This window comes from Pipra filicauda, unplaced genomic scaffold (genome assembly GCF_003945595.2).
Source record: "Pipra filicauda isolate LSUMZ 115617 unplaced genomic scaffold, ASM394559v2 scaffold725_size179387_pilon, whole genome shotgun sequence".
NCBI lineage: Eukaryota > Metazoa > Chordata > Aves > Passeriformes > Pipridae > Pipra > Pipra filicauda.
The window spans coordinates 28887-40913 of record NW_024104893.1 but is presented as its reverse complement, the minus strand read 5'-3'; the positions used below and the strand labels follow the sequence as shown (position 1 = coordinate 40913).

The window sequence follows — 12027 nt, the reverse complement described above, 5'->3', positions numbered from 1 at the left end:
GGGCAAATGGCCTCCTCCAGGCAGTGACTGAAAGTGCCTGGGGCCAGACTGGACTCAGACTGGGAGTCCCTGAGAGGGAAAGGAACCATCATGAGGGGGAATGGGAGCAACTGGGACCACCTTGGGGGCAACTGGGATCCAATTGGGAGTGACTGGGATCCTAGTGGGAGTGACCAGGACCGTACAGGAACCATCCTGGAAGTGACTGTAGGTGACTGGGATCATACTGGGAGTGACTGGAACTACCCACAGGGGAACTGGGATCCAGTGGGGCCATGCTTGAAGGCAACTGGGGACACACTTGGAGAAACTGGGATCAACCTGGAAGAAAGTGGGAGTGACTGGGAGTGACAGGGTGCATTCTGGAATCAACTGTCATAGACTGGGAGTGACTGGGATCCTACTGATGGGAACTGGAAGCATCCTGGGCCAAGTGGCAGTAACTGGGTATGACTGTGAGCATGCTGAGGGCAACCGGGACATACTGGGAGAGTCTGCAGCCATCCTGGGGGTGACTGGGAGCACACTGGGAGTGACTTGGACCGTGTTGGGGGCAACTGGGAGCAATTGGGACCATGCTGGGGTAACTGTGATTGTACTGAGATCATACAGGGATCATACTGGGATCATAATGGGAGCAACTGAGTCTCTGCTGGGAGCAACTGGGATCACACTGGGAGGAACTGGGAACAACTGCGACCACACTGGGGATAACTGGGGTCATACTGGGACCACCGTGGGAGCAAGTTGGTCCATGCTGGGGGCAATGGGATCATCTTGGGAGCCACTGGGCCCACAGTGAGGGTGGCTGGGGTCATACTGGGAGTGACTGGGAGCATTCTGAGGACAGCTGGAACCATGTTAGCACAACTGGGATATACTGGGAGCAAGTGGGATCATACTGGGAGTGACTGGGATCATACTGGGAGCAACTAGGACCATATTGGGGGTGACTGGGAGTGGCTGTGAGCAACTGGGATTATGCTGGAAGCTACTGGGAGCAACCAGGAGTGAGTGCGACCACATTGGCAGCAACTGGGATATAGTGGGAGAGACCAGGAGTGACTGGGATCATACTGCGACTGACTGGGATCACAGTGGGAGTGACTGGGAGTGCCAGGGATCATCCTGGGAGCAACTGGAACCATAGTCAGTGACTGGGAGGAACTGGGACCCTGCTGGGGGCAAATGGCTTTATCCTGGGAGTGCCAGGGCATGTCTGGGTTCATCCTGGCTGTGAGTGCCACCATCTGGGGTGTCACTGGGATCCTACTGGGATGGTCCTGGGAGGGAGTGGAACTCTAGTGGGGTGACTGGGAGCAACTGGGACCATGCAGGGGGTAACTTGCATCCTACTTGGAGAGACTGGTATCGTACCGGGAGTGACTGGGATCATAGTGGGATGATACTGGGCATGACTAAAAGTGACTGAGATGATACTGGGGGTGACTGGGAGCCTGTTGGAGGCAAGTGGGATCTACTGGGAGTGGCTGGGAGTGACAGGGATGATACTGGGAGTGACTGGAAGCACAGTAGGGGTGAATGGGAGCAACTGGAACCACGCTGGGGGCAACTGGGCTCATACTGGGATCATCCTGGGAGTGACTGCAATAATACTGGGAGTATGTGAGAGGGACTGCAACCATACTGGGGATGACTGGGATCAAACTGGATTCATACTTCAAGTTCCTGGGATCATACTAGGAATGACTGGACTCATAGTGGGATCAGACTGGGAGCAACTGGGACCATGCAGGGGCAAATGGCATCGTCCAGGCAGTGACTGAAAGTGCCTGGGGCCATACTGGACTCAAACTGGGAGTCCCTGAGAGGAAAAGGAACCATCCGGGGGGGGACTGGGAGAAACTGGGACCACCTTGGGGGCAACTGGGATCCTATTGGGAATGACCAGGACCATACTGGAACCATCCTAGGAGTGATTGGGAGTGACCAGGATCATATGGGGAGTGACTGGAACTACAGAGAGAGGAACTGGGAGCCAGTGGGGCCATGCTCCAAGGAACCCCCAAACTCACTCAGAGCCCACCCAGGACCCCACCTAACCCTTTTTTTTGGGGGGACATTTATGGGCACTGGTGTTACTGGGAGCCCTTCCCACTGCAGGTGAGGAGCTCTGGGGTGAGAGAGGGTGTTGGGAAGGGGGGGGGGGTCAGTGAGTCAGAGGAGATAAAAGGGGTGGTGGGACCCCAAAGTGAGTGGGAGGGGAGTGGGACCCCCCAAAAATGGAGGGGGAGGGAGACTGAGAGGAGGGAGACTGAGGGGGGGGGTCAGTGAGTCAGAGGAGATAAAAGGGGTGGTGGGACCCCAGAATGAGTGGGAGGGGAGTGGGACCCCCCAAAAATGGAGGGGGAGGGAGACTGAGAATTGGGGGCTGATGGGTAAGGGGTGGGAGAGTTCAGAAAAGTGGGGGAAACGGGAAGGAGGAACCCCCAAACTGAGCATGAGGGGGTTGGGGATTGGGGGATGATGGGTAAGGGGTGGGAGAGGGGGAAAAAGTGGGGGTTGGGACTTCATAAGTGATCCTGGGTGGGCTGGGAATTGAGGGGAACCATGGAAAACTCCTTGTCAGAGAGAAAATTGGGTGATCCGAGTCCTGGATGCTTTTAGGAAAGAGGTCTGAACATTTCTTGAAGAATGGGGGAGGTGACTTTTTTATTCTTGACCTTTCCAGTTCTCCATTTGGGGGCAGGATGTCCTGTGGGCCAATGTTTTGTTCCCTTTGCAGTGAGTGCAGCCTCAGAGGGCTGAGCCCTCTCTGGCTGGGCTTGGCCTCTCCTGCAGAGACTCAGGCCTGGCTGGGCTGCCCCAGGCAGACGCTGCAGGAAGAAGAGCTCAGGCCGCCTGGCTCTGGTGTCCCTGGGGCTCAGCCTGTGCCCCATTGCTGGGCAGGGGCTGAGCCCCACCTCTGCCTGGGGGCCTTGGCCAAAGGGCTGGCAAGGAAGAGGCCCAGCAGCCTTGGGGCCTGCCCAGCTTTCCTCCTCCCTGGGGGCTCTCAGTCCTCCCCTGACACCGTGTGGGCCCAAGGCCTTGCTGGCTTCGGGCTCACGGCCCGCCGGCACCATCCCAGCGGCCTGACCCCCCTCCTTCCCCTCTCTCCAGCCTCTCCTGCCTTTTCTGGCAAGGGGCCATCCAAGGAAAAGCCCGGTTCTCAGCAATGGCACCTGTGGCACGGCTGCAAGGCTCGAGTGGGCCAGGCAAGAGCAGGAGCAGCGAGAGCCTGAGGAGCCAGGAGATGCCCTGGCTGGGCATCGTGCTGCTGCGGGACGAGCTGACACCTCTGCACAGTCTCTGCCCGTCCCTGCCAGCCGACTTCTGCCCAGGCTCTGGGCACGGGGACGCAGCACTGACAGTTTTCAGCCCCCGCGCTGTTCCACAGAGGCTGTGATGTCACAAGGCCCTTGCCTGGCAGCCAGGAGATGGGCAAGGCAAGGCAAGGACGGAGCCTCGGAGCCACCAGCACGCTGTCCCCAAAGGCTGGGCTGGCACAGAAGCCCAGAGTCCCTGAGCTTGGCAGAGACTTGTGAGATCAGCCGGGGTCCAGCCTACGCCCCATCCCCAGCACGTCAAGCAGACCACGGCACTCAGTGCCATGGCCAGTCTTTGCTTAAACACCTCCAGGGACGCTGACTCCACCACCTCCCTGGGCAGCCCATTTCAATACCTAATCCCTGTTTCTCTCCAAAAAGTCCTGCTCCTGTCCCTGACAAACAGCCCCTGACAGGCAGGTCCTCGTGTCCTCTTGTCCTGTCGCCTGTTGCCTCGGAGAAGGGGCTGACCCCCACCTGGCTCCAGCCTCCTGTCAGGAAGTTGTGGACAGGGAGAAGGTCAGCCCTGAGCCTCCTCTTCTCCAGGTTGGAGAAGCCCAGCTCCCTCAGCTGCTCCTCACAGGCCATGCACTGCAGACCCTTGCCCAGCTCCATTGCCCTGCTCTCCACCCACTGCAGCCCCTCAAGGTTCTCCCTGAATTGAGGGGCCCAGAGCTGGACACAGCACTCCAGGGGTGGCCTCAGCAGTGCCCAGTCCAGCAGAAGCATCACTGCCCTGCTCCTGCTGCCACACTCTTTCTGATCCAGGCCAGCCTGCCCTTGGCCTTCTTGCCCACCCGGGCACCCGCTGGCTCAGGTTCAGCCTCTGTCCACCAGCACCCCCAGGGCCTCTCCCACGGGGACCCTTTGCAGCTCCTCTGCCCCCGGCCTGGAGCTGCAGGGGGTTCTTGTGGCCAGAGGCCCCAAAGGCACCAAAGGCACTCTTGAACCTCATGCCCACGGGCTCGGCCCAGAGGTCCAGCCTGTCCAGGTCCCTCTGCACAGCCTTCCTGCCCTCCAGCACATCCACACTGCAAGCCAGCTTGGGGTCCTCTGCCAATTTGCTCATGGAAGACTCAATGCCCTCCTGCAGATCCCCACGAAAAATGTGCAACAGGACTGGGCCTGTTACCCAACAAGTTCTAGTGCTTGACAAAGGAGCCCACCCAGCAGTGGGGAGAAAGTGCTGGCAGGAGATTGAATGGGGGCAAGAGACAATGGATGATGGACAAGTTCGGGGCCATGGCCATTTGTTAGAAAAACAAAGTAAAAGTTTAGGGCCTGCCCTATTTCAGAGAACCGGCAGAGAAATCTATTTTTGAGACCTGGACACCAAGAAGGCAGAATTTCTAAACCACAAAGACCCTTAGAGAAACCAGAGATGAAGACAAAACTAACACAGTTACTGAGGCTCTCCCTATCTGGGGAAAAGACAAGAAAAGGACAAAAACTGTGGACTAAGTATCACGCAAAGTGAGAAATCAAGAGCCAATGGAAGAGAGAAGAAGAATTCCTGCAGAGAAGTGGTAAGCCAATGGACAGGAATTCTTTTGTCTGCTAAAATGTAAAAAGAGTTAAAAGTTTTGAGAACTGATGTACAGGTGTTAGAGAGCAATTGCTGTGTCCCTTCAGCGCTGAATGAAGTAGGGTCACCTCTGGAACCCAACCAACTGCTCAGAGATTTCATTCCCCGGCTTTCACTGACAGTTTCTGGGGACCCAGATGAGACAAAGCAGCGCCAACAGGGCAGAGCAGAGGAATCGTTGGCCCTGCAGCGTGTACCAAAGGAGTTTTGGGGAGATCTTCCAATTCCCTGGTCTGGAGAGTTCACCACGCCTTCTTTTCTGGGAAAAAGAACAGGCCATGAATTTTGGGTCCTTGATTTTAAGGCCTTTTGCCTGCACATAAGGCACAACAATGGGAAGGACGTAGCGTGAGGCTGAGAGGTTTCTGTCCTGGTTTGTGGGCTTGGGTGAGATTGGGCCAGAATTACAGGACACCTGTAAAATCTGGGCTTTGGGAAAGGTTGGGGAGGGTTGGGAAAGGTGTTCAAAGGGTGGTTTTGCCTGAGGTGTTAAACATGGGAGCGGGTCTGTCTTCCCAATTCCCAAGAGAAGAGATCCCAGAAAGCTCCCCTGCAGGTTGTGTTTTAAGGCACAGGAGAAGAGACCGAGGGTAAGGGGTTTCTTTCCTGGAGGGAAGGGCTGTCGTTCACTTGCAGGAGCCCTGTGCTGAAATTGCCAGTCTGACTGCCCAAACTGAACAGAGCTGAAGATTCCTGCCAGACAAAAAGTACCAGCACAGAAAGCTCTTGCTGCCCATGGAGTGTCCAGGGTGGCTCCCCAACTGCATCTGAAACCCAAAGGTTCCAGGCTTTCTTTCCTGGGGGAAAGGCCGTGACATCCCAAAGAGTCCCGTGGCAGACAGGTGGGGCTGCACTGTGGGGGTGTGAGGTGTTGGTTCTTTGGTTTCCAGGGGCTATTCCAGAATGGAGAGGACAGGCTGTGACATCACAAAGGGGCCCATGGCACAGGGGTGGGGCTTCACTTTGGGGTTGGAGGGCGTTGGTTCTTTGGTTGCCAGGGCCCATTCTGGAATGGAGAGGACAGGCTGTGACACCACAAAGGAGCCCTTGGCACACGGATGGGGTTGAACTGTCACATGGTGGGGGCTTGGTTCTTTGGTTTCCAGAGGCTATTCCGGAATGGAGAGGATAGGCCAGAATGGATAGGACAAAAAAAGGGCCCAAAGCACATGGGTTGGTCTGCACTATGGTGTGGGGTGTTGGTTCTTTGGTTGCCAGGGCCTATTCTGGAATGGAGAGGACAGGCTGTGACAAGAAGTGCCTGTCAGAACTGCAAAGACGGACACACAAGAATCTTATGTGGGCATAGTCTCTGCTCTGCCCTGCACACCTTTGTGCTGGGGTCAAAACTCAGCCTCTCTGCTTCCCTCTCCTGAGGGACTTGTTCTTAGACATCCCTTTCCCCTGCGCTCCTTTCAAAAGCCCTCCTGGTAATTCTCAAGCCTGTACCCGGCTCTCATCCCCTCTCTGTCCTCTTCCCTATCCCCTGGTCAATCCCAACATCCCAGGACAGGGATTCCAGTTGCTTGGCTGCACTCCCACCTAGTTCCATATGCTGGGCCATGATATCCCAGCACTGGAGCAGCCAGGTCAGCAGGGGCTCTCCCAGCTGGAGGCTGAAATCTTTTCATATCTCTCACAGCTCATCTGGGGATGGGGATCGGGTGATTATCTCTGGCCCTGCCTCTTGCTCCTGTTCTGAGGGCTCTGCTTCCCCTTCATCCCTCACTAACTGAGCTGATTTGGTCTTGGATTTCTTCTGTAGAGGGGCAGCTGCTACTGGCACAGGTTGTTCCTCTGCAGTCTGAGTGGCCACGGTACCTCTTGGTCTCCTTTCCTCCTCCTCCCCCTGAGGGCACTGGGTCTTAGTTTAACAAGATTCCAACTTAGAAATTAAGAGACTTTAGGTGGAAGTGTGGAAAAGGAAAAGAAACAGCTTTTTATTACCAAAATCTGAATAAACAACAAATGGTGCAACCAAAACCTTTCAGAAGAAACCAAACAAAGTCCCAAATCCCCAGGTGGGGGGGAGAAACTGTCCCGGCAGTTCAAAGCTCTCGCAGCCCCGTGTGCTCGCAGCCAGCAGTGAAGGAGTCCCTTTTCCCAGGGGCAGTCCCCAAAGCAGAACACCTCGCTCCCAGATGGGTCGGGCTCTCTCTCTCTCTCTCTCTCTCTCTCTCTCTCGGTCGCTCTCCACGAGGTGTCCCATGGGGAAAAAACTTCCTCTCAGGGAAAGAGAACAAGGTGGCCAAAACCAGCTCCCGCTCTGTCCGGTCCCGGACAAACCCCAAAAGCCCCCGAACAAAGGACCCCCCGCCCTCCCCGCGGCCACCGCGGTGTCCCCGAGAGCCGCCCTCCCCCCACTGCCCCTGCCCAGCGCCTGCGGCTCCGCTCCAACCCACCCCATCCCGGGAGACACAGATGGCAATGGGGGGACACTGGGAAACAATTCCAACACCTCTTTTCAAACCTCTGACACCTGCTTCCCAGACATTCCCAAAGAAGGGGCTTCCCGTGGCCTGGAGCCAGGGACCGACCTTTGTATTGAACCAACTCCTGGAGAGACACGTTCCCATCCCTGTCCCCATTCCCATTCCTGGGGTTCCCATCCCTCTCCCCATTCCCACTTCCTGCTGTGCCAACCTGCTCCCAGTGTCCCCGTTCCTGTCCCCACTATCCCTATCCTGGTCTCCCATGTCCCCATTCCCATTCCCGGTGCCCCAGTTCCCATTCCTGCTGTCCCCAACCTGCTCCCAATGTCCCCATTCCCATTCCTGGAGTTCCCATTCCCATTCCTGCTGTCCCCAACCTGCTCCCAGTGTCCCCATCCCTGTCCCCAATGTCCCCATCCCATTCCCCCCTGTCCCCATTCCTATTCCTGGTTCCCACAGAGGAACTGCCGGATGCCGGAGGAGGGAGCCAGGATTTATTGCCCAAAGCAGGAGATTTTCACACCCAAATTAAAGCCTCAGGAATAATTGTGGTCCTGGGTTTCACACGGGAAAAAGCAGGAAGTTGATCCATCGGGAAGAGCCGCAGGGGGGCCGGGCTGGGTGGGAGCAGCGGGATGAGCTCTGCCAGCAGCTCCTGCCTTTCCGCAGGGAGAGGGAAGGGGCGGATCCAGCTCCGGGATCGCTCAGGCCGTGATTCCTGCCGGGATGAGAGCGGGGAAAGGAGTCACCATGTCCCTGTTCCCATCCCAGGGGATGGAGCCGGCTGTGGAGCCCAGGGAGAGTAGGAACTGCTCCGGATTCCCTCCTGATCCTGCTCTGTCCATCCCACCCCAATCCCACTCCATCCATCCCACGCCAATCCCAGTCCAGAATCCAGCCCTGATCCCAGTCCACAGTTCCACCTGAGCCCACTCTGGAATCCTGCCCTGAGCTGGAATCCCCTTCCAATCCCGCTCCAGCCATTAGGTCCCCATTCCCCTCTGGAATCCCGGCCTCCATCCTGGGATCCCTGCCCAGAGGATCTGGATCCACACACGCTGCTGGGACTCACTGGTGGGCGCGGGGTCGTATCCATTCCCCTCCCTCTTCCCTATGGAAAGAAAGCGGGATCAGCACCCGTGGCACAGGATCCCCGGAATGCTGCCGGGCGGATCCGTGCCCCTTCCCGACCCCCATCCCGGGAGTTACCGGATCGGAGCTTCCAGACACCGACTCCCACGAGGCCGATGATGATGATGATGGCAGCGATGAGGGACACAGTGTCCTAGTTAGAACAGCTGGGACCGATTCCGCACTGGATGGGTGTAGCCCAAAACTGTGGATTCTCTGGCCTTCCATGCCATTTTCCCAGGAACTGTTGTCAGGAGAGGCCTGCGAGGTGGGGGGGATGTCCTGAGCACCCTCATAGCCTTTTATGGACTGAGCATCCTCATAGCCTTTTATGGAATTCCCCACTCTGAGGGAAGAACTAAGCATCCTTTTATGGAATTGCCCGCTGTGAGGGGAGGACTGGGCATTCCTGCCTGAACTGGAGAATATATAAACCTGGAGTTTCGGAACCTTTTTACCACTTGTGGGATCCAGAGGAGGACTGCAGCTCACCGCTCTCAACCAGCCTGAGACCACCAACCTCAACTGGACTGCAATCACCACTTCTGACCAGACTGCAACAGCTCTCTCACCAGCAGGTTTTTTTCCCCTCTCCCTTTACTTTGGACTCGGGGGGGGCCCAAGGAACAGCACTTTGTTCATGGCCCAGGGTGCTGGGTTCTACATTTGGGTTTTGTGGATTAAAACCAATTGCTTGTCTGTATAATCAGACTTATTGGGCAAGGGGGGCCCAAGGGGGGCCCAAGGGGGGCCCAAGGGGGCTGGGCCAGGGGAGGAAGGGCTGCAGGGGGTGGATCCCGGAGGAGGAAACCCGCCAAAAGCGGCGGCCCAGCCGAGGGAGGAGCCGAGCGGGAGCACAAAGAAGAGCAGCCCAAAGGTCCTGGCGGTGGCTCGGCAATGGCGGGGGGGGCGAGAACGGTTTGGGGGCCCCCCGTGAGAGCCGGGGGGGAACCCCGGTAGCCGCGGAGTGGGGAGAGCGGAGAGGGGCGATCCCGGAGCTGGGGGACCCCCGGAATGCTGGAGGGGGGGGAGCAGAGAGGAGCGCCAGGCCCCTTAAGCGGGGATCCCGGAGAGGGGGAAGGCCTTGGAGTGTGGAGAGGAGGGGGGGTCTTGAGGCGGGGTGGGAGCCGAGAGCGCCAAGAGGTTTGCGAGGGTGGGAGGCGAGAGAGGAGGGCCAGCCGGCCCCGGGAGGCAGAGTGGGGAGAAGTGAGCCCTGGGACCCCCCTGGCAACACTCAAGGGGACCCCAGAGAGTGGGAACCCCCCGGAGCCGCGGGACCCCCGGCAGCCTGGAGAAGGGGGACCCCCAATGCAGGCAGAAGTGCCATCAGGCCAGACAGGGGGGACCCCCCTAACCCCAGAGAGCAGAGAGGGGGAAATCCTGGGAGGGGTTTTTGGGCTGAATGTTGGTGTTTTGAAGGATTTTATGGGCACAAGATGCCCAGTGAGTCCTAGAGCTGGATTTGGGCAGGAGGAACCCCCAAGACAACGCGCTCACCCCTTGTTTCCCCCTCCAGCAGGATTTCTGCTTCCCAAAGGTTGGGCGGATGGAGGAGGAGGCTGCGAGGAAGAGGAAGATGCCTTGGCCCCCCAGGCAGGTGAGGAGGAAGTCAGTGCCCCTTTGGGTCGGTTTTTGTCTTTTGTGGCCGTCCTGCCGGGGCCAGAGTTGGGGGGATGTCCTTGGGTTTCTCTTTGGGCCGGAGGCAAATCCCCTGCGTGTCCTTGTTGCTTCCTGCCCCAGGCCCCGAGGTGAGGCCGGAGAGCGCGGAGGACAAATCCCGGCGGCAGAGCCTGGTGGGAGAGGCCGTTTTGAAGGGCTCCCCGGCGCAGGAAGGCAGCGGGGAGGAAAAGGGCCGGAGATGCCCCCGCAGGAGGGGCTGCAAAGCCAGCCCAGGGGGCTGTGAGGAGGAAAGAGCCAGCGTGTGCCGGGAAGGCGGCCGGAGCTTGAGGCGGAGCTGCGAGGTGGTGGTCCCTGAGCAGCCTCCCAGCAGAGAGAAACCCTTCAGGTGTTTGGATTGTGGGAAGAGCTTCAACAAGAGATCCAACCTCCTGAGGCACCAGCACATCCACACTGGGGAACGGCCCTACACATGTAGGGAATGTGGGAAAAGCTTCAGTGACAGCTCCACCCTCCGCAAGCACCGTCGCATCCACAGTGGGGAACGGCCCTACACGTGTGGGGAGTGTGGAAAGAGCTTCACTCAGAGCTCCCAACTGCTCCAACACCAGATGATCCACAGTGGGGAAAGGCCCTACACGTGTGAGGAATGTGGGAAGATCTTCAATCACAGCTCCACCCTGCTCCAACACCAGATGATCCACAGTGGGAAAGGTCCTACACGTGTGCGGAGTGTGGGAAGAGCTTCAGGGACAGCTCCAGCCTTTGCAAACACCGTTGCATCCACACCAGGGAATGGCCCTACAAGTGCTTGGAATGTGGGAAGAGCTTCAGCACAAGCACCAAGCTGCTCAGCCACCAGCACATCCACACTGGGGAACAGCCCTACACGTGTAGGGAACGTGGGACAGCTCCACCCTCTACACCCACCGTCGCCTCCACATCAGGGAGAGGCCCTTCCACTGTGGGGAGTGTGGGAAGAGCTTCAGGCAGAGCTCTTCCTTGACCTCCCACCCACGGACCCACCAGTAATGGAAGCCCCGAGTGCCCCGACTGCGGGAAGAGCTTCGGCCGCTGCTCCAACTCCATCAGCCATGGGAGGACCCGCGTTGGATGATCCACAGGGACCCCCGTTGGGCACAGACCTGGTGTGCTGGTTTTAAGGTAAACCAGCAGGGGAAATGACAGTGGAGACATCACTGGACATCGATGACCATCACATGGACATCGATGGACATCACATGGACAGGTGGTGAAATCCAAACAGGGACAGCGTTGACTCCAGGGACTGGGTGACATCAACGGACAGCGGTGGACATCACGGGGGACAGTGGTGGACATCACCAGGGTGTAATTTTGGTTGAAAATCCGCCTGCTTTGAGCAATAAATTCTGGTTCCTCCTCCGGCATCCGGCAGTTCTACGTTGGGAACCAGGAATGGGAATGGGGACAGGGGGAATGGGAATGGGGACACCTGGAATGGGAATGGGAACACCTGGAATGGGAATGGGAACATTGGGAGCAGACTGGGAACAAGAGGAATGAGAATGGAGACATCAGGAACTGGGAATGGGGTCACCTGGATTGGGAATAGGGACACCAGGAATTGGAATGGAGACACCAGGAACTGGGATGGGAACACCTGAAATGGGAATGGGAATTCGTGGAATGGGAATTGGAACACGTGGAATGGAAATGGGAACATTGGGAGCAGACTGGGGACACCAGAAATTGGAATGGGGACACCAGGAATGGGAATGGGAACACCTGGAATGGAAATGGGAACATTGGGAGCAGACTGGGGACACCAGAAATTGGAATGGGGACACCAGGAATGGGAATGGGAACACCTGGAATGGGAACAGGGAAAACAGAGGTGGGATGGGAACACCTGGATTGGGAATGGGGACAATAGAAATTGGAATGGAGACACCTG

General features: G+C 57.7%; 1 long non-coding RNA gene across 1 annotated transcript; it reads right to left on the bottom strand.

The window, feature by feature from the left end:
- Window positions 1-7818: 7818 nt before the first annotated feature.
- LOC113998228 lies at window positions 7819-8626 on the bottom strand. The gene is made up of 3 exons (XR_003544383.2): window positions 8553-8626; window positions 8416-8454; window positions 7819-8061 (listed from the first exon to the last, which is right to left on the bottom strand). It is a non-coding gene; the product is annotated as an uncharacterized LOC113998228 (long non-coding RNA).
- Between the last annotated feature and the right edge of the window lie 3401 nt (window positions 8627-12027).